This window comes from Bos grunniens, chromosome 27 (genome assembly GCF_055505025.1).
Source record: "Bos grunniens cultivar Pamir isolate PY7600 chromosome 27, Bosgru_T2T1.0, whole genome shotgun sequence".
Classification (NCBI taxonomy): Eukaryota; Metazoa; Chordata; class Mammalia; order Artiodactyla; family Bovidae; genus Bos; species Bos grunniens.
The window spans coordinates 28,038,584-28,065,741 of NC_141191.1; the positions used below are offsets into that span (position 1 = coordinate 28,038,584).

The 27,158-nt window shown below is 44.8% G+C and overlaps 1 long non-coding RNA gene across 2 annotated transcripts in view; it reads left to right on the forward strand.

Moving 5' to 3' along the window:
* Positions 1–5,251: 5,251 nt before the first annotated feature.
* Positions 5,252–27,158, forward strand: part of LOC147343693 (uncharacterized) — a 31,402-nt gene continuing 9,495 nt past the window's right edge. Inside the window, exons 1-2 of one of the 2 annotated variants that reach the window (XR_015156412.1) lie at positions 5,252–5,587; positions 6,502–7,829. This is a non-coding gene — a long non-coding RNA (uncharacterized LOC147343693). Of the gene's footprint in view, positions 5,588–6,501; positions 7,830–27,158 lie in introns of those variants that run through there. The other variant, XR_015156411.1, reaches the window with a different exon arrangement.

Consider the following 27,158-nt stretch of genomic DNA (forward strand, 5'->3'; position numbering starts at 1 on the left):
AGAGCAGAGATTCTGAATTACAGCAGGACACTATTCAATTATTGGTGGAAGTTTGGCGATTTGGAGAGTGTAATGGGAGAGATCACACCTGAATATTTCTAGAGCCAAACAACAAATTAGTAAAGAAAGTTGTTAAAACCTAGGACCAGTGCCTACATAGGGCACTTCTTTGGCAAAAGAAGGTGGGGAGGAGGGGGTCCACCTGGGCCCAGCACGTGGAACAGGGGAGTGAGGGAGTGGCCGACCACAGAGGGTCAGCTCAGAAAGCCCCTTTAGGTCTCTGGTGGCAGCAAGTTCCCACCCGGAGAGGGGGAAGCAGCCCAGGAAATCCAGGGCTCAGGCGAACCTGAGCCTAGCCTGTACCTTAGATGAATTCCACCTCTCAGGAAAAGCCGTCAGCAGCCGCACAGAAGCCCTTTCCGGTGCTGGTGAAGCCTGGGCTTCTCTGAGGCTCCAGGACTGGCCAGACCCCTCTCCATGGGACTGGCCATCAAGCACAGTGGAACCAAGATGGAAACTGGGGGGTCATTTGGAGGCCAAGGGTCCCTAAACCCATGGGAATTGGGGGCGGGGGGGAGGCGCTTAAACTCTAATTCCTGCCTGCCTGAGCACTGACTCAGGAAACTGCACTAAAGGGTGAGCATCAGAGAAGTCAGTGGTCCCAGCTCTGAGCAGTCGGTGGAAGGAATCAGGAAGACGGGATGCAAGCCACACGTCCAGCCGGGTTCAAATATGTAGTGTTATCCATCGTTGACATTGGTCAACTTTCTCCCTCCCAGATGCATCTTTGCATCAAGGTGCAGCTACCTACCTATGGGCACATATCGTTAACTTGCAGATATTTTTATTTAAGGATTTTTAAAATTTATTTAGGCTGCACCATGTGGCTTGTAGGATCTTAGTTCCCCAACCTGGGATTTTTTTTTAAAATTTTAATTGGAGTATAGTTGATTTACAATGTTGTATTAGTTTCGGGTGTACAACAAAGTAAGTCAGTTATATATACACATATATCCACACTTTTAGATTCTTTTCTAAAGAATAACAGGCCATAACAGAGTAGAGTCCCTTGTGCTATACAGCAAGTTCTTGCTAGTTATCTTATTATATAAAAATATAGTAGTGTGTATCTGTCAATCCCAATCTGTCAATTTATCTCTTCCCACCTCCCTTACCCCCTGGTAACCATAAGTTTATTTTCTACATCCATGATTCTACTTCTGTTTTGTAAATAATTTCATTTGTACCCACTTTTTTTTCAGATTACACATATAAGTAATATCATATTTGTCTTTCTGTGTCTAACTTACTTCATTCAGTATGACAATCTCTAGTTCCACCTGTGTTGCTGTAAATGGCATTCTGTTGTTCTTTTTTATGGCCGAGTAATATTCCATTGTGTGCAGGTACCATGTATTCTTTATCCATTCCTCTGTGGATGGACATTTAGGTTGCTTCCATGCCCCGGCTATTGTACATAGTGCTACAGTGAACACTATGGTGTTTGACCAGGGACTGAACCCATGCCCTTGCCAGTGAGAACGCAGGACCACCAGGGAATTCCCTGCAGATATCTTTACAATAACATCACCAGCAAATGCTGGTGCTTTTTGGATTCCGAACCACTTTCATGAAAACCGGCTCACTTGTCTCTTGGAATAATTTGTGAGGTAGAAAAGGAGGTGATTTTTACCACCTGAGATATATTTTGAAGCCTAAGAGAATTTGAGGTGTCACACAACACTTGATTTGGGTTTCAGAAGAAGGAATAGGAGTTTGCCAAGCATACTTGGAAGGCCGCTTTCTCCGGAAGTGATGGTCATTTGCACCATTATATGCATGCCAACCCATCTGCCCAGTCACTTTAATGCTGGACCAAAAAGTTGGGGAGACATAACCACTTCCAGTAGAGTATCTTTGTGGTACCAGTGCCCTGGGACTTGCGTGTGACCTACAATCTCAGTTTTAACGTAACATCTTCCAAAGCAATTAAAAATACTTTACCCACGGATTGACGTCGAATTCCCTTCTCTGTACCCAATTAAAAAATAATGATAACAGTCTTATTAGATCTAAAATAAGCCCAGATTAGAAACAGCCTGTTTAAAAATCAATAAACTTTCCTTAATCCCTGCAGTGGAAAAAGAAAGAGGCTCCTTTCTGTCTTCCCTAAAAAGTCAGTATTTACACAAAGCATTGCGTTGCCGGATTCGGAGACGCAGAGGTGCCCGAGCCTTCACCCAGAGGCCTGCACCCCCTGAATCCTACAAGACTTATTTGGCCATAACTAATCTTAGCTCCAGGCTTGCTTACATTTTTGGGTGACCCTTTTGCCTGGAATGCTTCTCAGTGTTCTCATTAGCACTGTCTTCCCAGCCCCGGCCCTCATCTCCTTTTGTTGCTGTTACTTTCTGTCCTGCCATTAGTAATCTTGACTGCTCCCAGCAGCCGGCCTGGCATGTTCCCCGTCACGCTGACATCTGTTCCCGCACCAGACCCGGCCCGCCTCCTACCCTTCTGCCCTGTCCCCACGGCCAAGCCCCTCTGCTGCCCTCCCTGGATGTTTGCACTTGGATTTCTGATGTTGTTAATTCTTTTTCCAATTATGAAACATACTTTATGCTTTTTATATAAGACTGTAAAGAAAGATATTAAGAAGACCCCCATAATCTGCACTCAGAGTCAGACACTGCTATTTTTGTAGCGTGATCCGTATTTATATTTTATTGTACGTTTCATTCAGAAAGTAACGTAGGGAGTTGTCTGGGGGTCTGGCATTAAGATTCGGCCCTGTCGCTGCCATGGCCCTTGTTCCATCCCTGGTTGGGGAACTAAGATTCTGCAGGCCACACAGTGTGGCCAAAACAAATAAAAACAAACCAAGTAATTTTTTTTAAAGTAATCTGTTCTGTGCTGTGACGTGATGAGAATGACACTTAACTTTTGTGGTCTTTTCCCCCCAAATTCATAACTGCAATCTAATCGTGAGGGAAAACATAAACCCAAAGTGAGGGACCTTCTACAAATTATCTGACCAGAACTCCTCAAAACTGTCAAGCTCACCAAAAACAAGGAAAGCCTAAGAAAGTGTCATGGTCTAAAGGAGCCCGGGGAGACACGGTCTCTAATGTCCTGGACGGGCTCCTCCTGGAACAGGAAAAAGGTATTAGATGAAACACTTTAAAAATCCCATGAAAGAATAGATATTGGTGGGATTCCCTGGTGGTCTTGTGCTTAAGACTCTGTGTTTCCATCGCAGAGGGTGTGAGTTCAATCCCTAGTGGGGGAACTAAGATACTCACATGCCATGAAGCCAAAAAAAGTTGACATTGGTTAACTAAAGTTGTTCATTAGTTGTAACAAATGCAAGATGTTAACAATAGAGGAAACTGAGTACTGGATATATGGGAACTCTCTGAATTATCTTTACAACTTTTCTGTAAATCTAAACCCATTTTCAAATTTAAAGTTTATTTTTTCTTCCAGTTTTATTGAGATATAATTGACATGCAACACTAAATAAGTTTAAAGTGTACAGCATCATGATTTGACTCACATCACGAAATGATTATCACAGTAAATTTAGTGAACATCCATCAACTCATATAGATACAAAAGAAAAGAAAAATATTTTCCTGGTGATGAGAACTCAGGATATACTCTCTTAAAAATGTTCATATAGAACAAATTTTCATATATAACATAACAGCAGGGTTAATTATATGAATCATACTTTATATCCCAGGTACTTATTTATCATATAACTGGAAGTTTATATATCTTTTGAGCACTTGCATCCAAGTTTCGGGAAAAAATATTCAGGCAACACGGAAGTGTGTGAAATAAAAGGCAATAGGTCTCTAGCTCACCTCCCCACCTCACAGTTGGCACCATCCTTATTTTCTGGAAACGTTTCCTCTTTGTGTAGTCGAGCTCGTGCTGCGGTGCAGTTCTGAGTCCTGTCTTTTTTGTTTTGCGTTACAGTGTAGGCATTTTCCCACGTCCTTAAAATTCTTCTTAAAGACAATGTTACAGGTTGTTTAACAGTCATGCATTGTTTTCTTGCCTAAGGTAGCTGTGGTCCACCCTTATGATTCCAGGAGATTTGCTTTCATTTTCCATATTTTAGAAACTTTCCTCCTGCAAAGAACTGCTCCCCTACTATCTCCAAGCAACAAGGAAGACCTCAAAATCCTCATCCAGGTCTTCCTGGGGCCTCCAGAAAACTTGTTTAATCCAACATATCTCAGCAGAGTTTGGGTGTCAAGCCTTTATTTTTGTGATCTCTTCCCTTGCCTTTATTTCTTACGATGGAGGATTTGTAATCCAATGGGTATAACTCAGGGGCTGTCAAGACTGATGATTAAAATGTGGACTGTTTGAACATTAATGTACAGGGTAGCATCCTTCCCAAATTAGATTCACCTGGAGCCCCAGAACAAGATGCTATTTCAAGGTAGGGTCTTTGCTCATGTAATGTGGTAAAATGAGGTCATGCTCATTAAGGATTAAGGTGGGAGTCCAGTCCAATCACTGGAGTCCTTGAAAGAAGGCCACGTGGAGACACACACACACACGGAAGGAGAATGCCACGTGAGGGTGGAGACAGGTTGGAGGGACATATCTAGAAGCCAAGGAACGCCAGGGGCCAGCGGCGGCCACCAGGAGAAAGGCAAGGGATGATGCTCCTCAGAGCCCCCAGGAAGGAACGAACCCTGCCGATACCTTCAGTTTGGACCTCGAGTCTCCGGAACAGTAAGAGAATACATTTCTGTTCTTTTAAGGCACCCAGGTGATGGCATTATTTACAGCAGCGCTTGCAAACTAATTCCAGCAGGCTGTGGTCTCAGAGGGTGGTGGGTGTAGGCAGAGCTCGGGCACTTGAGTGGGGAAGGGGTCGTGGTTTCCCTGTGGGGGCAGTGAGATATCTGGGGATGGGTGGGCAGGCGAGAGCTGGGGGTCACAGGCGTCAGGCAGTGAGCAAAGGTCCCACTGGCCGCAGGTGTTTCGTGTTATTTCCTTTCTCCACAATCCTCCCCACCTCACGGCCGTTTCTTTCTGGTCAGGCAGAAACAGGCCCACAAAGATCCCGTTCCTCCCTCACATCTGCGTCCAGAATATTTCTAGAAGACCCAAGCTGTTGTTTGCCAGGAAATGCTTTAATTACACAAAGCCTCGAGGGTGCAAAGCAGTTCATTTCCAAGCTCTGGCTATGACAAAATAAATTACTTCGGCGCTTCATTTCTTATTCACTGTTTGTAGTGAATTTGCTTGGATAACACACGCACACCTTAACAGCGATCGCTGTATGGATTTTTCACTTTTTCCAAAATCATCTTAGATTACTCTCCTAAGGAAAATATTGTCACAAAACCTCCTTTAAAAGAGAGGTGCTGTATCTGCTGTAAAAGCTGATTGCTGATGGAGAGGTTCTCCTCAGATAAGAGGCTGAAGCTCAAGGTTGGTGAGCAAAGTGTGAGTGGGATGCTGTCGATAACTTTCAGCACGCGAGACCTGGTGACGTCTCAGGGGTCCATGGAGTCAATGTCTTTAAGGGGCTAGAAGGTTCCAGGAGATCATGAGGCAGGTATGTGGTGAGGGATTCCTCTCTTGGGGCTGGGGGAGGGGTGGTGCTGGAGAGCAGAGTCTTAAAGGGGCTTGATGACTTTTCCTACGATTATGACAGTGGTCCCCAACCTTTTTGGCACCAGAGGTTGGTTTCGTGGAAGACAATTTTTCCATGGACCGGGAGTAGGGAGAGTGGTTTCGGGATGATTCAAGGGCATTGCATTTATCATGCACTTAATTATAACATCAACTCCACCTCAGATCACCAGGCATTGCATCCCGGAGGCTGGGGACCTCTGAACTATGGGGTCAGAGTGGCAAGAGAAAACAGTCACCCTGGACTACTGTGAATGAAACCTGGAAGGAGGGTGCGGTTTGTGGGAGGAGAGAGCTCCTGGGGTTCACTGCAGACAGGCGGGCCACACCTCCCCAGAGGGGCCTTCACGTCCTCTGAAGGTCCCAGTGTCGCTTTCTGTGTTGCTCATCAATTGCTGTGCAACCTCAGAACTGAGTGGCTTCGCACGACCAATGTCTGTTACCTCGGAGTCGATGTGGGTATGGAATGCGGGAGTGGAGTGGCTGGTCACCAGGCTCCAAGCCCAGCAGCCTTCCACTCTGGTGTGATTGTCTCCTTCACCTTCCTGACCTTCTGAGTGTGCATCAGGGTGAGGTTGGGGCTGCGGAGCACCCCACCCCGCCCGCCCCCAGGGCAGAGCTAGGTGTAGGTACAGATACTCTCCCTTCTCAGCTCTGCAGCCTCATTGCTCCGAGCTTGGAAAGCTAACAGGGCCTCCCACCCAACCCCAAGCCACCCAGCCGTCCCTCAACCCCAGTGCTCACTGGCCCCAAGGCAGAAATTGACACTTTGCTCTAGACAGTAACGGGTCAGCCTCATTACCGGTCACTCTGAACATTCTTGGTTGGGTCCGCCAGTCTTCTGCATCAGGACGTTGCCAGCATGCAGTGAGGAGCCTCTTGCTGCGGTGAGGAGGGAGGTGAGGGACAAGGCCAGAAGTGGGGTCACAGAGCCAGCGATGGGCCGAAGGTCTGGCCAACCTGATGAAGCAACCTCAGAGAGGTCCAGAGAGTCCAGCCCAGGAACAGTCTGGGATGACGCAAAAGGAACCGGACATTGACTGGGAAGCCTTCATCCTAGCTTCACTTCCTGAACAGGTCTGGAGGCCTGGCCTGGTGAGCGAGGGCCAGCAGCTGGGAACAAGGACTCAGAAAAGCACCTTTTCCGTGCACGAGGGATGCGTAGCCGTCAAAACAGGTTCCAATCCTTTGGCAGAAAACTCAGGCCCCTTCCTGCTGCAGCTGCCTGCTTTTTGTAATTTAATTCATTGTAGGAATCCTCCCACCCCATACTACCCCTCCCTCCCAAAAAGCCAACTCTGCACAGTCCAGACAGGGACTCCTGCTTCCAGGAATGCTGAGTCCCTTTAGTTTAGACACTCATGCAGCTGGGCTGTCCGATGGAGACTGGTGGAGAGAACGCTGGTGCCTGGTTAGACAGACTTGCGTGGGGAGTGGGGGTGGCCAGTTACCAGTTCATCAAGGGTTTTAAAAATCATCTCAAAAACGAGTTCTTTTGTCATTTGCAGAGGCCAGGAGAAGAGTTTTAAGGAAAGGGTGGGAGAAGGGATAGGAATGGGTAGGAGCCTACTATTAACTGTTTTCCCTCCAAGGCTTAACCAAATGCCCGCTCTCCTCCACGCACAGACCGCCTCCTAAAGGCCTCATCATCTTATATCCATCTCCCTTCCTGTGATTCCCAAAGCACTTTTTATCTGGGCATTCATCTGAAGTTTAGTTATATGTTGTGTTAGAAATCTGTAATGGCTTACAAAAATATGAAATTGAAAAAACTTTTAAAACTCAGGTATATTGTCACAGAGAAATGCATGGTCTTATCCAGTTGCTAAAAGGGGTCAGAAAGTTTCTCTGAGTGTCCTTCCTGGAGGCAGAAGTTAAAGGGCAAAGGACCGTTGCAGGGGCCGCACGGTGTCCCTTAGGGGTGATCAGACTGGTTTTTAGGACTAGAACATCTTCTCTCAAAACAAAACTGAGAAAAATCTCCCCTGTGGGTCCAGCCAAAGACCTCAGTGTACTGTCTCATCTGAGAAAACGGATCATCTCTTATTACAGTGTGGGCTTTTTGTTTGGTTTGGTTGTGGTTCCTTGTTTGTTTGTTTGTTTTTTTAATCAAAATCACAAGCTGGCTCAACTAACTTACTCCTTTAATAGAAATGAGAAAAGCATGTGTGTGTGTGTGTGTATTAGTCGCTCAGTCGTGTCCGACTCTGCAATCCCATTTACTGTAGCCTGCCAGGCTCCTCTGTCCATGGCATTCTCCAGGCAAGAATACTGGAGTGGGTTGCCATGTCCTTCTCCAGGGGATCTTCTTGACCCAGGGATTGAACCCAGATCTCCTGCATTGCAGGCGGATTCTTTACCAGCTGAGCCACAAGGGAAGCCTGAGAAAAGCATAAGCCAATGCAAATAGACAAGAAAGAAAGACAGGAGGCAGGAAAGGGCACAAGAGGCTTCCCCACCCCGACAAGAACAGACCATTTTACTAAGCAGTCGGCTGTTGTCCTTCCTTCCCAGCGGGGGCTGTGACTGGGCACCCTGCTGCATCTTCTCCATAACCCCTTCTCCATTTCTCTGGGGGTCGTGAGGTTCCTTGTCCCTGTCTCCCCATTAGGGGCTCCTCCCAGGCCTGACTGTAACCAGCCTCTTCCTCTATGCGCAGGTCCTCAGGAAACGGCATGCTGGCCTCTGGGCGCAGAACCTCCACCCTTGTTTGGCTGGTGTCTTGTTGCGGCTGGTGGATGACTTGTAGTTTTATGTGCAGAAAAGCTCCTGTTGGGCTCCAGCCAGGCGAGTCACCACTCAAAGAGGGGGTCCAGCCGGGCCATCAGACTCTTCAGGTGTCGCCCTGTCTGGGCCAGCTGTTGTGTCAGTTGGACCAGCTGTTGAACAGGTATTTTTTAGAAGCTTATCAAGAGTAAAGGACAGAAACGTTTAAAAAAAAAAAAAAAAAAAGCACCTAAAATTTCCACACCAAGAACCATGTCTAAAATTTGCTGCCTCCCTCCTACAGGACCCATCACAATGACTGGCCCAGAGTAGTTCCAAATTTTTCTTACTTATCACAAGGTTGCTGTCTTCCCATTTGTAACTTTAAACAGTGTTTAACAACTGCTTAATCTCTTCTTCCCTGGAGTCGCAGCCTGCGCTAGGTGCAGGGTTCCAAGTGGCCAGCAGGTGTCGCCAGCTAACACGATTCTGAGACGACAGACACGTGAAATTCTTTTTCTCTGAAAACTTTCCATGGACCCTTAATATGAGCCGTGTAAAGTCCCAATTCCTAACCAGGACATCCCAGGCCCTTCAGATTTAATCCAATTCACTTTTTATGGCCTTAGTTCTTACCAGTCCAGGCATCCATTCAATTAATCAGGAAAGGCTTATTGAATTTTTGTTGTTTTTGTTGTTTTAATTAGGTGCTTTGCTGGGGGCTGGAGATAAAAAGATGACAGAGATTTCATCTCTGCTTTGGAGAAGCTCTCTGCCTACTCCACCTCAGAAAGCAACGTAGGGTTAAGCTGCTATGTTAAAGAGACATCTGTCTACATACACATACACAGTGGCTTAAATTAAATTTATTTATTTCTCACACCAGAGACCAGAGTGGTCCAGATTGGTGGGTCAGCTGGGGTTCTGGCTTCTTCTCATCCTGTTGTGTGTCATCATCTGTAGGATATTATCCTTAGTTCAGTTCAGTCGCTCAGTCGTGTCCAACTCTTTGCGACCCCATGGACTGCAGCACGCCAGGCCTCCCTCTCCATCACCAACTACCGGAGTTCACTCAAACTCATGTCCTTTGAGTCAGTGATGCCATCCAGCCATCTCATCCTCTGTCATCCCCTTCTCCTCCTGCCTTCAATCTTTCCCAGCATCAGGGTCTTTTCCAGTGAGTCAGTTCTTCGCATCAGGTGGCCAAAGTATTGGAGCTTCAGCTTCAACATCAGTCCTTCCAATGAATATTCAGGACTGATTTCCTTTAGGATGGACTGGTAGGATATTATCCTTAATTGCACAGTCACTGCTGGGTCATAACCATATCCATGCTTCAACCTAAGAAAGGAAAAGAGAAAAAGAGGAGGGTGGGCAATTTCCTTTCAAGCAGCAAACACAGAAGTTGCACCTACCCTTTTATTCACATTCCAGGGCAGGGACCTAGTCCTGTGGCCACATCTAGCTGCAAGGAAGGCTAGGAAATGTAGTCTTTATCTAGGTAGCAGCACGCCCAGCTAGCAATAACTTGCAACTATCAGTCTGGTCAAAAGCATCTCTTTTTTCATACAACCTAACTTTACTTTTCTTTAAACTTAAAAAAACATTTATTTTTTCAGCAGAGCTCTGCAGCATGTGGTATCTTAGTTCCCTGCCGGGAATGGAACCTGTAGTCCCTGCACTGGAAGCTCAGTCTTAACCACTGGATTGCCAGGGAAGCCCCAACCTAAATGGATTCTTGAAACAGTTTATGTATCTTGTATATTGCTGTCAATAGTAATTGTACTGTCAGGGTTTAGGAATGCTAGTTCATGGGAATTTGTGGTGACTAATAGCAGTTTACCATGCATGTTTCATTTTTGTGAGACATACCTGCACGCCCAGCAGAAATGATGAAGTCTGACCACAATGACAACTGAGTTGATAAAACTCAGCGAAATGAGACTTAAAATCCAGTTTATTTTCCACTCAAGAAGATATGACATCTGAGTTAGTCTCTTGATAATGTTCGGGTGGTAAAGGAGGAAGAACATTCTAGAATGTGAACAGCACCTATAGAGACCTGTAGTCATAGAGAGGCCAGCTATAGTGGTACATTGGTTATGGGGCGTGAGTATGTGTATGGGGAAGGGAGGCAGGAGAGAAAACAGAAAAACAGAATAGAATCAGATATTGCTAGGCTTCCTACTCCAAACCAAGGAACTTGGATTTTCCTCTGCAAAGCAGTTGCTTTGGAGGTACTTCCCAGTCCAAGAGCCACACTCAGATCTCAAACTTTCTGTCACTGTACGTGGGTGGGCTCCTGGCAGCCAGTGTGCAGAATGTGACCCAGCCGTTTGACTTGTGAGACCGTGAGTGGAGATAACGTCGCAAAGGTATGCGTGTGTGCCTGTTGTTTTGTTCTTATTGGAAATTACTTGTGTGCGTTATGAAATCAATAGGAAAGATTCAGAAGCCAAAGGCTGAAAACAGGAGAGAGAAGATTTATGTTCCTCCAGAGGGCTCTTGGCCAAGATTCAAGGCAGGACTGAAGGACTTCGCTTTCATGGGAGGGTTGTCATCCTTGCCACAACGAGAGGACGAGAAAGGAAAAGACAGGCTTTCATTTGGTGTTGGGAAGAAGAGGTGGCTGTTGCTGTCCCAGCCATATCTGTGTCTCTGTATGGTAGAAGCGAGATCACTTCCTGAGTGAGGAGATCTGAGGAGAGTAGAGTAGGTTCAAAACCGTGCTTGTGAGAGTGAGTGGACTGGCAAGCCTGGTAGTGTCCCTCAGTAGGTCATCGATTTATGCACGTATTCAGTCAATGAGTGTTCACTGAGATCAAGCCGAATGGCAGGCAGCGGGAAGTGCACAGCAAGTAAAGCACAGCAGCTGACGCCAGGGCTTCCCCGCACGGCTGTGCGAGTTGTGCACTGCCCAGAGGTGCCAGTGAGGGACGAGCCTAAGCTGACATCTGGTTCACGTGTAACGAGGCAAATCCTGCAGCAGACACGTGTGCCCAGAGTTAGTGCCTTTATCAGTGAACTCAGAGGGCCAGCGTGAAAGTCTGAGGGCCTGGTTAAGGGCTAGTTTTGTAGGAGAGAAGAATTCACTGTGGAGCGAGTGCTGTGATGAGGAGAAGGCTCTGAGGGCACAGAGGGAAGAGTGACGTGAGCCAGTGGAGAGTGAGCAGGGGCCTGGCGCCACCAGAGAGTGCACTGGGAAGCAGGCAGAGCAGGAGGGAGAGAGTCACGAGCAGACGCAAGGAAGCTCCGTTCACCACTTTTTTCTGTTTGACTCTGAACAATTCTCCACTGCAGGCACGCTGTCTCCCCATCAGGGACACCTAATCAGAGCTAGTTGGCCCCACAGGCAGGGGGCACCAGGCTCCCCAAGTGTGGCTCAGCCTGGAGTGTTAAGATGCTGATTGGCAGCAGGCTTTCTCCTCAGCCAGGGTGGGGTGGCCCATGTGGCAGTTCTACTAAGCAAGGAGTGTTTATTTTCACGTCTAGGCTGTGTTGGTGAAGAACAGGGCAGGAAGAGGACAGGACTGGGGCTAGCCCCACGTAGCTTCTGACTCTGAAGGCTTTCTTTCCTTTCTGAAGCCGGGGGTCCTGCTCACAGAAGCCATGACGCCCTTATGAGACCTCTAGCAAGCCGTGTTTTGGGCTTCCCTCAGATGGTAAAGAATCCACCTGCAATGCAGGAGACCCCAGTTCAATCCCTGGGTTGGGAAAAACCCCTGGAGGAGGGCATAACAACCTACTCCAGTATTCTTGCCTAGGAAATCCCATAAACAGAGGAGCCTGGCAGGCTACAGTCCATGGGGTCTCAAAGAGTTGGACACGACTGAGCAAGTAACACTTTAACTTTTTTCAAGCTGCGTTTTAAATATTTATCAGTGAGTGGTGATATTACATATATTCACTTCATGGAGTAAAAGCTCTCACCTGTGTTATCCAGTCTGAGATGGGAGACAGCTCAGCGAGTGGACAAGGCCTGTGTCTTGGGGAAGGTGGCTGATGCGGCTGAGGACACGGCTGTTTCACCGGCAGAGCCAGGATGCAATCCCTGTCTGCCTGATTCAAAAGAACTGCTCTTATTTTTTACCCAGAGAAAAAGAGAGGTGACTCCTGCTTTATAGTTGTGAGAATCCCATGAGAAAATCAACACAAGGTGTCCAGCAGAACTCTCTACGCACAGTCGACATGTTCACTCCCAGAAACTCTTCATTGCCTTCTCTCTGTAATCAGAAGTGACCAATCGCTGCTAAACCACGACACTGAGAACACGGCTGGTCCCAGCCCCGTGCCTGGGCGTCACTCCGCTCTCACATGGCGCCCAGTTTCTGCTTGGTGTTCTAAGATGGGCTTCTTGGGGTAGTGTTCCTCCTCTGGCTCCTCTCCCATATGGTGGTTTAATTGCTAAGTTGTGTCCGACTTTTGCAACCCCATGGACTGTAGCCCACCAGTCTCCTCTGTCCATGGGATTTTTTCCAGGCAAGAATACTGGAGTGAATTGCCATTTCCTTCTGCAGGGGATCTTCCCGACCCAGGAATTGAACCCGTGTCTCCTGCGTTGCAGGCAGATTCTTTACCGACTGAGCTACCAAACGCACAATAGCTACAAAAATGAAAAACAGCATGGCGGTCGTGGTGGGGTTCCAAGACCATCATCAATTCTTATAAAAAAAATAATCATTCTCTTTGAATGTGGTGCTTATCTGGGTACTGTGCCAAACTCAGTCTAGGACAGACACTGGGATAAGTTGAGGGTGGGAAGAGCGTCTCCTGACTAACCCACCAGCTATAGGAAGTTTTTCTAGACCCAAGGGTTCTCAACCTCACTGGATCCAACTCCCCCCTTTTTTAATGAATACTCTATATTATTACCATGAAATAAAAAGGTAAACTACTATAACTTGCCTTTGATGGAGTATTGATGGGCGAGCACACAAGGGAGCCTTCTGAGGTGTTGGAAATATTTTATATATTGATTTCAGTGGTGGTTATATTCATATATAAAAATTCATTAAACAAGGGATCTCTCTTTTACTTTTTTATAAATGTATGTGAATCTATAATTATCTCCTTTAAAGTTGAAATTAAAAGTGAGATCCAGGTAAAAATTTAACTGTGTTTTGCCATAATTTTTTATAAATGAGATGTACTTACACCCATAAGATTGGCAGAAATTGGGAAGTTTAATACTATTAAGTTTACAAGGATGTAGAGAAAAGGGGAACTCTTCTGGGCTGGCAAGAGCATAAATGAGTACCGTGACTATGGAGAGCAGTGTTGTCTGTTAAGAGTGAAAATGTGTATGCCCAGCAATTCCACTCGCACACGTGAATAGGGATGTATGTATGAGTCTGTTCCCTACATCTGCACCTCTATGCCTACCCTGCAAATAAGTTCTTTCTAGATTCCATATATATGTGTTGATGTAGGATATTTGTTTTTCTCTTTCTTACTTACATGGGGGGAAGAAGGGGGGAACTGAGAGAGCAGCATTGACATATATATACACTACCATCTATAAGACGGCTAGCTTGTAGGAAGCTAGCTATCTTAGCGCAGGAGCTCCTCTCAACTCGGTGCGCTGTGGTGACCTAGACGGGTGGGATGGGGGTGAGAGGGAGGCTCAAGAGGAAGAGGATATATGTATACTTAGAGCTGATTCACGCTGTTGTACGGCAGAAACTAACACAACATTGTAAAGCAATTATATTCCAATTAAAAAAAGAATATATGAGATATTCTTTGGAATATTGCTAGTAATGGTACCATATTTAAAGCAAAGTGTTCATCAGTTTTTTTCTTTTATTTAAAAATAAAATTACTATGTAAAAGTCAACATGGAACAGGAAATATTAAACTTGACTCTGGGCTTTGAGAAACCATTCAGTGCCCAATAAGCACACACATACCATTATTAAGCAACTGTGGTTATTGAAGAATTAAATAAAAATACTGTGTTTTTTTCTTTTAAAATATCACTATTCCCCACTACAATATTTTGAAGCAATTAGCCTCCAATTAAAATAAATAAATTAATTTTAAAAATCACACTTCCATGTTGCCTTTCTAAAGTGTAACAGACAGATGAGGTACTAGGCCATTAACTCGTTTCTGTCTATTAAAAGCCCTTAGAGAAGCAAGCAGGTAAGTCATCCTGGCGTTAGCTCAATGATGGGGGTCAGTGTTTGCCAACAGTAAGCACAGTTCTCAGAACTCTTGAAGACACCTAGGAAGGTGCAGTCCTGAGGAGCCAGGGCGACTCTAGAAAACTACCCCCACAGCACTCAAGACCTAGGAGGTTAAGAGAGGATGTGGCGCTGGCACAATCGTGGGACCAGGAACTGAGCCCATCCACAGGGCAACGTGCTAGCCATGCCCTCGTAATCCTAGCCCTTGTGTGGCCCCTTCCCACGGGGAGTCACAGCTGGTCCTGTGGGCCAGGAGAATATGGCAGAAATGACTTCATGTGGCCTTCGAGGCTAGATCATGAATGGTACTGCAGATTTCACCATGGTCTCCTTGATCTCTAGGGAGGTCCATCCACCATGTTGTCGGGACACTCCAGCAGCCCCAGGGAGGGGTCCAAGGAGAGAGGAACTGGGGCTCCCAGCTGCCAGCTGGCACCAACTTGGTTCAGTGTATGAGCCACAGTGAAAGTGAATCCTCTCACCAAGCCGTGTACATTAATTATGTTCCGCTTTTTGTATACGAATTATACCTCAGTAGAGCTGAATATAAAAGAAAGAGAATCCTCTAGCCCCAGCCAAGCTTGCAAATGACTGCAGTCCCAGTTGACATCGGACCGAAATAAGAAACCCTCAGCTAGAATAACCCAACCAAACTGCTCCCGAATTCTTTGTGTGTCTATAATAAATGACCTGTAATATATGAAATATGAATATATATAGCCTTAAATCAAAGCAAATAAGAAAATTTTAATAAAAAAATTTTAAAACTTTATTAGAGTATAGTTGACTTACAATGTTGCATTAATTTCAGGTGTACAGTAAAGTGAATCTTTTATATACATATATATATATATATATATATTTTCACATTCTTATCCCATGTAGGTTACTACAGATTATTGAGTAGCGTTCCCTGTGCTATACAGTAAGTCTCTATTATCTATTTTATGTATAGCAGTGTGTATATGTTAAGCCCAACCTCCTAACTTATCGCTTCTCCCCACTTTTCCCCTTTGGTAACCCTAAGTTTGATTTTGATGTCTGTGAATCAGTTTCTGTTTCGTAATTAAGTTCACTTACATAATTTTTATTAGATTCCACAATAAGTGATATTGTTCTATATCTGTCCTTCCCTGTCTGACTTGCTTCACTCACTATGACAGTTTGTGGATCCATCCATGTTGCTGTAAATGGCTTTATTTCATTCTTCTTAATGCTTGAGTAATACTCCACTGTATGCTTGAGTAATATTCTGCATGTACTGCATGTTTTTATCCATTCCTCTGTTGATGCACATTTAGGTTGCTTCCATGTCTTTAGTGCTGCAATGAATATTGGAGTGCATGTATCTTTTGGGATTATGGTTTTCTTTGGATATATGCCCAGGAGTGGGATTCTGAATTCTTTTCTCATTCAATTTATATCAACAAATAAACTAAACAAACAAACAAAAAACCCCAAACAGTTTACTCATTTCCCCCATTCTCTACCCCTCACCTCTAGCAACCACCAATCTTTTCCAAATATAAGTGAGATCGTATGGTATCTGTCTTTGTCTGTCTGATTTATTTCACTCAGCATAGTGCTTCAGAGTCCATCCATGTGGTCACAAATGGCAAGATGTCCTTCTTTTATGGCTGAATAATATTTCATTATATACATAGAACACAATTTCTCCATCAATGGACCCTAAGATTATTTGGCTATTGCAAATAATGCTGCTGTAAACATGGGAATGCATATATCTTTCTGAAATAGTGTTTTCATTTTCTTTAGAGGCATACCAAAGTGGAATTGTTGGATTATATGGTAGTGCTGTTTTGTTTTTTTTTTTGAGGAAACTCCATACTCTAGTGGCTGCACCAGTCTACACCCTCACCAACTGTGCACAAGGGTCCCCTTTGCTCCACATCCTCACCAACGCTTGCTATTTCTCATCTTTTGGATAATAGCCATCCTAACACATGTGAGGTGATGTCACAGTGGGTTTTGATTTGTGTCTCCCTGATGGTGCATGATGGAGGGCATCTCTCATGTCATATCTATTGGCAAACTGTGTGTAGTTTTTGGAAAAATATTGTTTCAGGTCTTCTGTCCATTTTTTAATCAGATGGCTTATTTTTTGCTATTGAGGTGTATGAATTCTTTATATATTTTGGACATTAGTGCCTTATCAGATATACAATCTGCAAACATTTTCTCTTGTTCAGTATGTTGCATTTTCATTTTGCTGATGGTTTCCTTTGCTGTGCAGAAATGTTTTAGTTTGATATAGTCCCACTTATTTATTTTTGCTTTTGGTGTATGTTGGTTCAGGGAATTTAAGAAAATATCCAATTACTAGCTGACCACTAAGCTAAATGAGCAAAGAATTCAGTGGCCACACATGACCAAAAATACAAACTCTATAGAATTAGTTCAGGAAAGTCACGAGGCAAGCAAATAGCAAAACAGAAAGAGAGAGAGAGAGGAGGGAAAAAAAATATCCTCCCCCTGGGGGAAGAGAATCTGATTTCCAGAGTTGCTGATTATATTTTTTTTTAATGTCCAGTTTTTGACAAAAATTACAAGATATTAAAAAAACAGAAAAGTATGGGGCTTCCCTGGTGGCTTAGTGATAAAGAATCTGCCTGCCAATGCAAGGGACACAGGTTCAATTCCTGGCCTGGGAAGATTCCATATGCCGTGGAGCAGCTAAGCCCCAGCACCACAAGTACTGAGCCAGTGCAGAGCCCAGGAGCCACAACTGCTGAGACCATGTGCCTCAATTACTGAAGTCCACGTGCCCTGGAGCCTGTGTCCTGCAACAAGAAAAGCCACTGTAGTGAGAAACCCGTGTACTGCAAGTACAGAGTAGCTCCTGCTCACGGCAACAAAGACCCAGCACAGCAAAAAATAAACACACAAATTTTAAAAATACATAAATCAAAATATATTTTTAAAAAGAAAAACATGACCTATACACAGGAGGAAAAGCAGTTCATAAAAACTGTCCCTTGGATGTCTATACATTCAAGACCCTTAGCAAACTCCAAGTGGATTAAACTCTAAGAGACCAACACCCAGACACATCATAATCCAACTACTGAAAGCTAAAGACAAAAAGAGAATCTTGAACATAGCAAGCGAGAAGCGGCTCATCACAAAGAAAGGATCTTCAGTAAGATTAACAGATCATTTCTCATCGGAAGCGATGGAGACCAAAAGACACTGAGTGACATATTCAAGGTGTTGGGATGAAAAAGACTGTCAACCAAGAATTCTATATTCAGCAAAGCTATTCTTTAAAATAAAGGTGAAATGAAGGGATTTATAGATATTTTTAAGCAAGAGCATTGCTTGTTAGCAAACCTGCCTTGAAAGAAATACTTAAGGAGTTTCTCAAGCTGAAATAAAAGGATACTAGATAGCAACTGCGATCTACACAAATAAAGAACATCATAGGTACATATAGGTAAATGTACCATTATACTTTTCTGTTCTCTGACCACAATGCAAAGAAATTATAATAGCAGAAGGAAATTTGGAACATTCACAAATGCATAGAAATTAACCAACACTTTCCTTGAAATTTTCTGAGTGACAAGTATGAGAGGAGTGTCTTTTGTTATTCATAACAAGACACTTTCAACCATACCTGAATTATTCTACTGAGGTAACTCTTTTGGTTTCCTAGATAGCTGACCGACAGAGGAAGCAATCTTGTGATTAAAAGGTTGGAATTTTCAGTCCCACCCCCTGACTTCGTGGAGACTGAGTTAATCACAAGGGCCAGTGATTCAATCAATTATGCCAGGTAGCACTAGTGGTAAAGAACTTGCCTTCCAATGCAGGAGACATGAGATGTGGGTTCAATCCCTGAGTTGGGAAGATGCCCTGGAGGAGGGCATGGCGTCCCTCTCCAGTATTCTTGCCCGGAGAATCCTACGGACAGAGGAGCCTGGCGGGCCACAGTCCATAGGGTCACACAGAGTCAGATATGACTGCAGTGACCTAGCACTCACACATAGACGCCTGTGTAATGAAACCTTCATCAAACTCCTAAAGTGCAGGGTTTGGAGAACTTCCAGGTTGGTGAATACATCAAGGTGCTAGGAGGGCGTGCTGGGGATGTAGCTCTCATCTGGCTATTCCTGAGTTGTATCCTTGAGTTCTGTGAGCCATTCTAGCAAATTATTGAGCCTGAGGAGGCAGTGTGAGAGCCTACCTCCCAACTTTACAGCTGATTGGTTAGAAGTACGGGAGGCCTGGGCTTGCAATTGGTCTTTGGGACTGAGCCTTTATCCCATCAGGTCTGCACTAACTTCAGGCAGTTGGTGTCAGAATCAACTTAAATTAGAGGAAACCCAGCTGGTGTCCAGAGAGTTGGGAAATTGGTCGTTGTGGGAAAACTCCTCACATATTTGGTATCAGAGGTATTCTGAGTAAAAACAAATCGTAGTAGTAGGGTTTAATATATCCATTATGTATTCCTGCTTACCAAGTCATCCCAAACTTAGTGGCTGAAAACAAAACCGCTTATAACTTCTCATGATTTTGTGGCTTGGCTGGGTGGTTCTTCTGCTGATCTTGCCCGGACTCCATCAAGATGCTGTATTCAGGGACTTCCCTGGTGGTCCAGTGGCTAAGACTCTGTGATCCCAATGGAGGGAGCACGGGATCGATACCTGGTTGGGGAAGTAAGATCCTGCATGTGTTGCAATGTGGCCAAAAAAAAAAAAAAAAAAGAAACTGCCTCCAGCAGCTGGAGTGGCTGGAGCTGGAAGGTCTCACTTGGTGAAGACAGCCAGGAAGCTGGGACCTCTCTTTTGGTAAGTCATCTGGATTTTGAGAGCGTAAGCCCCAGTGTGCACGTGCGTGTCAAGCCTCTGCTGTGTCACAGTTAGGTCCCATTAGCAAAGCGATTCATAAGGCTAAGCCCAGTGTCAGTGTGGGAAGACACTACCCAAGGGCATAAATGCCATGAATACCAGTGGGCTTGAGTCACTGGGAGCCATCTGTGTAACAGTCTGTAATTTTATATACATTATTGCTATCTTGACAGACAGCAGCCTGCCACCTAATTTTTCTTGTCCCATCTTTTTCAGATGAGGAATCTAAGGCCCAATGAGGTCAAGTAACTTATACTTGCCCAAGGGCTTCCCTGTCGGCTCAGATGGTAAAGAATCTGCCTGCCAATGCAGGAAACACGGGTTCAATCCATGAGTCAGAAAGATCCTCTGGAGAAGGGAATGGCAACCCACTCCACTCTTCTTACCTGGATAATCCTCATGGACAGAGGAGCCTGGCGGACTATAGTCCATAGGGTCACAGAGTCAGATATAATGGAGCAACTAACATTTTCACTTTCCAGGTCCATAGCAATTAAATAGTGGGAAATTCTAATTTTTTTTCCAAAGTCTGTGACCCTCTACTGGATTACAGGCTCCTCTTGGGAGGACCGAGAATATGAGAAGGAATGCAACTCATGCTGCTGCTGCTGCTAAGTCACTTCAGTCGTGTCCGACTCTGTGCGACCCCATAGACGGCAGCCCACCAGGCTCCCCTGTCCCTGGGATTCTCCAGGCAAGAACACTGGAGTGGGTTGCCATTTCCTTCTCCAATGCATGAAAGTGAAAAGTGAAAGTGAAGTTGCTCAGTCATGTCCAACTCCTAGCGACCCCATGGACTGCAGCCTACCAGGCTCCTCTGTCCATGGGATTTTCCAGGCAAGAGTACTGGAGTGGGGTACCATTGCCTTCTCTGCACAACTCATGAGAGAACTCCAATTCATGTTTATATTTCAATGAGAAGCAAAGTGAGGTTTATTTTTGTTTGCATGTTCATGGAAAAGATGAATGAGTCAGATAATATGGGCAGAGGAGATATTAAAACTATTGACCTCATTGGCCAAGTCATCCCACGCTCTCAGTGGAACATTCATGGTTCTTCAGCTGTGGTCACTCCATATTTCATAGGTGATTCTCTGCTGTAGCTCTTTCCTGTATACTATTTGGTGTTCACCCTTTATTATGAGTTTTTATTCTTTATTCTTCCTGGTCTGAGTCCCCACAGCCTTTTACACTATCTGAAGCACAGAAAACTCTGAACAAATGTTTGTTGAATGAATGAATGAGCAAGCAGAGGTTAGGGAGACCAAAGATGGACTCCACACTTTTCCAGGGAGTCCAAGGAGAATCAATGATTCACCAGAGAGTGAAATATTAAGTGTGATGAACAATGAATGAATCATGTATTATCTGAAGAACAAGCAAGAGTTCATAGGAGCAGCTGTTTTGATTAAACAAATAGGTAAAAATTCGAGAACTTAAAAACTAATCTTAAAATCGATTTACACTTCTAAGCAGCTTTGTCAGATTTTTCACTTAGAAAATTTCTCTTTAATTTCAGTCAAATCTGCTTGCTTGTTTCATTTTGATTTGTTGATTTTTTTCCTATAGCTTTTTACCAACAATTTTGAAAGTCCCCAGAGAGGAGCCTGACTCAATAGCACAGCTTCTCTCCTCTTGCTTGTTCTATTCCTTTCAGCCTTGATTTCAGGAATTTAAATTTTCCTCTCCAATTGAGAGTAAATTATCCTAAAGAAAATTTGTTTTAAAACACAAGAGTTGGGAGGTTTTGTCTCCAGAGAGATTGAACCATAAAGGGTTTATCCCCAGTGAAGTAAAGGGGTGAAGCAACAATTCAATAAAAAAAAAATAAAATAGACTTTAAAAAAGTGACTGTTGTTCAGTCACTAAGTCATGTCTGACTCTGTGACCTCATGGATTGCAGCACGCCAGGCTTCCCTGTCCTTCACTATCTCCCAGACTTTGCTCAAATTCATGTCCATGGATTTGGTGATGCCATCCAACCATCTCATCTGCTTCCCTCTACCACCCTCTTCTTTTGCCTTCAGTCTTTCCTAGCATAAGGGTCTTTGACAGAGTTGGCTCTTTCCATCAGGTAGCCAAAGTATTGCAGCTTTAGCAACAGTCCTTCCAATGAATATTCAGAGCTGATTTCCTTTAGGATTGAGTAGTTTAATCTCCTTACAGTCCAAGGGACTCCCAAGAGTCTTCTCCAACACCACAGTTCAAAAGCATCAATTCTTCAGTGCTAAGCCTTCTTCATGGTCTAGCTCTCACATCCATACATGACTACTGGAAAAACCATAGTTTTGACTATACAGACCTTTGTTGGCAAAGTGATGTCTCTGCTTTTCAATATGCTGTCTAGATTTGTCATAGCTTTCCTTCCAAGGAGTAAGTGTCTTTTAATTTCATGGCTGCAGTCATGGTCTGCAGTGATTTTGGAAAAAATAAAATCTGTCACTGTTTCTACTTTTTCCCCATCTATTTGCCATAAAGTGATGGGACTGGGTACCATGATCTTCGTTTTTTGAATGTTGAGTTTTAAGCCAGCTTTTTCACTCTCTTTTACCCTCATCAGGATGCTCTTCAGTTCCTCTTCATTTCTGCTATTATAGTGGTATCATCTGCATATCTGAAGTTGTTACTTTAAAAAAGTAAATGTATTTAAAAAAAGAAAAGTAAGTGTAAGTCCACTCACTGAATTCGGCCCCCCAGCCAGTTCGAAAGCTATGTTTGAGCGGCGAGGGTAGAGTTTGCTATGAAAAGAAAAACAAACCTCCAACAGAAAGGATTCCTATGGACCATTTCTGAAAAAAACACTAAGATGGGAAGGGGTAATTTAACATCCAAGTGAAGTACAGAGGGAAAAGAAGTGTGTTTTGAACCATTTCTTGTTTAGCTGCATCGAGTGTGCTCACACAGACAGCTCGGCTTCTTCCTTGGGTTCCCCAGATGTCCTGATCACCCAGGGTTGCTGTGGTGGCAGGAACCACTCCTGGTCCCAGATTTCCTTGACCTCCTTCTAGAAGTGTCTGCAGCTCAAGTGGGTGTCTCCCTGGGACACTTGGGGCAGGGAGACAAGCGATGGTAAAGGCAGGGCTGGATAGTGTGAGATCTGGGAGGCCGGGCTAAAATTCCAGGAAGCTGATACAGATTTCAGATTCTTTCTGGACTTGTCTTCACACAAAGGAGTGTCTCCGGCATGATTTCTGGCGATAGTCAGAGGCTTGTGGAACCAGAGCAGGCACTCTTCATGTCGAGAGCTGATGCACAGCACGTTTTTTTTCATTTTCCTTAAGAGCATGTGTGCTCAGTCTTGTCTGACTCTTGGCAACTCACCAGGGTCCTCTGTCCATGGAATTTTCCAGGCAAGAATACTGAAGCAGGTTGCCATTTCCTCCTTCAGGGGACTTTCCCAACCCAGGGATCACATCTGTGTCTCTTGTGTCTCCTGCATGGCAGGTAGATTCTTTACCATAGCAAACTTAGTTTAAAAGAGTCTCTATATACTCCATCTCAGTTGAGCAAGTGAGGCAGGTTATCACTGACCCAAGGTTAGACAAGACCCAGCTAGGACTTCATGGCAATCACACAGGAGACAAAAACCAGACTAGAACCCAGGTCTTCAAGTCAATTATCCAAGAAGGTGCACAGGGCTCCATAGGGCCCAATACCAGCCCTCCATGGCCAGGTGGGCCCAGGATCCCCGAGATGGGCCAGTCCATCAGCCTGTTGCTGGCTCTGAGAACTCTATGTCTTGGCCATGTCCCTCACCCCTCTCCCAGCTGCCGTGACTGGCCCCTCCAATGTTGCCAAGGGCTGTGGGGGACTGTGGCAGAAGTGAGTATAAATATTTATAATGTTATGCATTAATAAAACACATATTGAGCGCAAAGTATGGATTCCTGCTTTGAAGATCAAGGTGACCTTTGATGGGTGCAGGGCTGACAGGATGCAGGGCCCCATCTCTATATATGGCCATGTTTTGGGGGATGAGTTTCTATGACTCTTGGCTCTCCCCAGCCTCTTGCTAAGGTGGTTCTCAATCAGGAGCAATTTTATCCCCAGGGCACACTGGGAGATGTCTGCAGGCATCCTGGGTTGTCAAAGCAGGGAGGAAGGTGCTCTAGCCTCTAGTGGGCAGAGACCAGGGTTGCTGCTGTGTATCCCAGGACACACAGCACAGCCCCCACAAATGTCAGTGGTGCCGAGGCTGAGAAACCCTGCTTCCAGGCGACAAGCCTGGGCTCAGGAAAGGACTCCTTTGACAAGGCAACTTGCTCAGGACCTCATGCTAGTGGAGGCCAAGCCTAAGGTCAGGGATTCCAGTCAGGTGCTTCCAAAGCCCCCATTCATTCAAGGAAAAGCCATTTTATTTCCTGACATTTCTTTTCCTTTCATTCTTACTCTCAATTTCCTCTCCTATAAAATGGGGTCACAGGACTTCCCTGGTGGTCCAGGAATTAAGACTCTGCATTTCCAATGCAGGGTGCACAGTTTGACCCCTGGTGGGGGAACTAATATCCCACATGCTGCTCATGGTGTGGCAAAAAAAATATGAATAAATAAATAAATGAGTAAATAAATTAAAAATTTTAACCTTGGATCACAATACCTACCAAGTAGTATTATTATGAAGATTAACTTAGCTAAGGCATATGAAAATGCTTTGTAAACTGGCCAAGTACCGAACTAATACCAGTTATTATGAATAATCAGATGGTGAGTAACCACACGGTACAAGACAGTCCGTATCTGATCTTGTAGGTTATGGACCGTGCTGGGATGTCGCTTCAACTCAGCCAACAGAGAGAGCTTCCCTTGTGGCTCAGACAGTATAGAGTCTGCCTGCAATGAAGGAAACCCAGGTTTGATCCCTGGGTCAGGAAGATCTCCTGGAGAAGGAAATGGCAACCCGCTCCAGTGTTCTTGCCTGGAGAATCCCATGGACAGAAGAGCCTGGTGAGCTCCCCTTTGCACCTCTGCGGTAGACGGAGGACAGTGGTGTCTACCTCACTGTTGTTTCTTGTTTATAACACTGCTTGGCCCATAGGAAGTACAGAGTAAACATCAGCTACCGTTATTGTTGCTGTTGCTGGTATCTGTCACCTGCTTCCCACAGTGCTTTTTGTTTTTAAATCCCTGTATGAGCTCTCTGTACTTTTTTTAGCCACACCAGGTCTCAGTTGCCGCATATGGGATCTAGTTCCCTGACCAATATCAAACCCAGGCCCCCTGCACTGGGGGTGCAGAAACTCAACCACCAGGACCACCAGGGAAGTCCCTACAGTGCTGTTTGACAAACTGCCTGTAGCAACTCCCCACCTGGGAACGTTTTTGTCACATTTTACTCTTTGTAGTAAATGTCGCAAATTCCAATCAGACTGAGGTCAGGACTATTTTGTTGCACCTCCACTTCCTAACATAGTGCTATGGGCTGAATTGTGTCCCTCAAAAAGTCATGTGTTGAAGACCTAACCTTCCATGTGACTGAGTTTGGAGCTAGGGCCTTTAGGAAGGTAATTAAGGGTGAAGTCATAGATGAAGTCATATGGGCGGGGCCCTGATCCACTGGGATTGGTGTCCTCATAAGAGTGAGAGACCCTGTGGAAGACAGAGATCTCTCCCATGCTTGCACACAGAGGAAAGACCACGTGAGGTCACAGGGAGAAAGCAGCCACATGCAGGTCAGAAAGAGCTCTCACCAGAAACCAAGCCTGACAGCTGGTTGATCTTGCACTTGAGAAATTAAAGTTGTGTTGTTTAAGCCACCTTGTCCGGGGTATTTTATTATAGCAGACTAGTACACATGGAGTGCACAGAAACTTTGGTGGAAAAAACAAGTGAAAGAATAAATACATTTCCTGCTCTTGAGAATCATACCACCTAGTAGGAGCCTGTCACCAAGTACTCACAATGTAATACTTGTAATTATTAAAATATCTACTGGCTCAACCAGTATTTATTGACCCTTTACCATGTGCCAGGCACTGTGACGTTACTGGGGATAAAGCGGTGAATGAAATAGGGTCTCTTCTGTCACATCTGATGTGGGAGACAGCAAACAGCTTGATATCGAATCAGGGAGAGGAATACAGCAGGTGAGAGGGAAGGAAATGGTGGCGGCTATCTTTTGTACAGGATGCCTGCGAAGTGCTTTCTGACCCAGTGGTATTTGAAGGAAATGTGGAAGGAACTGTACAGGGATCTGAGGGAAGAAGTGCCAGGCTGAGACGGGCAAAAGCAAAAGCTTGAGCAGCGAGCTGACATGTTCATGCAAAGGGGGCCCCTATGGCTGGAGCGAGACAGGAAAGGCTGAGCAGGGCTGGAGTCCCCATGGAGCACCAGGGCCCTCACTGGCTCAGGTGTCTCCTCCAAGCCCTGAGAGGAGCCTGGTCACATCTCGCTTGTCACCCACTTTGTAATTTACACAGTTGAGATATTCCAGCTGGATTGGGCCTCCTGCCTCCTTCTGTCCTGTTCCCTTCCATGGCACTTCCTCCCAAGTGGGTGGTGTCATCTGTTTGAGTCTTTGGTGATCCAGAAGAGAAAAAGCTAGGAAGCCATTAAGTGGTTGGTGGAGTGTTTTGTTTTGGTTTTTGAGGGAAATGTCTTTCTTTTATTATGGTAAAATAGAATGACATAAAACTACCATCTTAGTTGCACTTCCCTGATGGCTAATGATACTGTTGGGTGGTTAGAATAGGAAATAGGAGTCCAAAATGGTGCTGGCTAAAAGATAAGGAAGGGAAAAGCCCGCAAAAATAGAACAAAGGAAGGTCAAAGGAAAGTCCGAGGACCCGAGTGAGGACTTCAGGTAGAACAAACAGAATTTCTGGCTAGCCCAATTTGCATAGGGCAGGCCCAGGGGGAGGGAAAAACATATAAAAAGAGGAGCCAAAGGGCTCTCTCTCTTTTTCTCTCTCTCTCCCGCACGCCGGGGCATTCTTCTCTTTGCGTCTTTGGGTCGACATGCCCTCTCGCCTTGAGGATGGATTTTCCTGCTATTGTCTAACCTTTTCCCTTTCACTATCTTAATAATTTTTAAGTGTGCAGTTCAGGGATATTAAATTCATTTGCATTATTGTGCACCCATCCTTGTAAGTCTTTTAATTGAAATATTGTTGACGTACAATATTATGTGAGTTTCAGGAGTACTGCATAGTGATCTGATATTTGCATAAACTAGGAAATGTTCCTCACAATGAGTCTATTAGTGTACAAAGTTATTGCAATATTATTGACCATATTTCTTATGCTGTGTACTACATCCCTGTGACTTATTTATTTTATAAATGGAGGTTTATAAATCTTAATCCCTTTCACTTATTTCACCCAGAACTCACCCCATCTGGAAACTACCTGTTTGTTCTCTGTGAGTCTGCTTCCGTTTTGTTTTCTTTCTTTGTTTGCTTTGATTTTTAGATTCCACATGTAAGTGAGATCATACAATGTTTGTCTTTCTCAGCCATTCTTTTTTATGGCTGAGTCCGGTCCCATCACTTCATGGGAAATAGATGGGGAAACAGTGGAAACAGTGTCAGACTTTATTTTGGGGGGCTCCAAAATCACTGCAGATGGTGAATGCAGCCATGAAATTAAAAGACGCTTACTCCTTGGAAGGAAAGTTATGACCAACCTAGATAGCATATTCAAAAGCAGAGACATACTTTGCCAACAAAGCTCCATCTAGTCAAGGCTATGGTTCTTTCCTGTGGTCATGTATGGATGTGAGAGTTGGACTGTG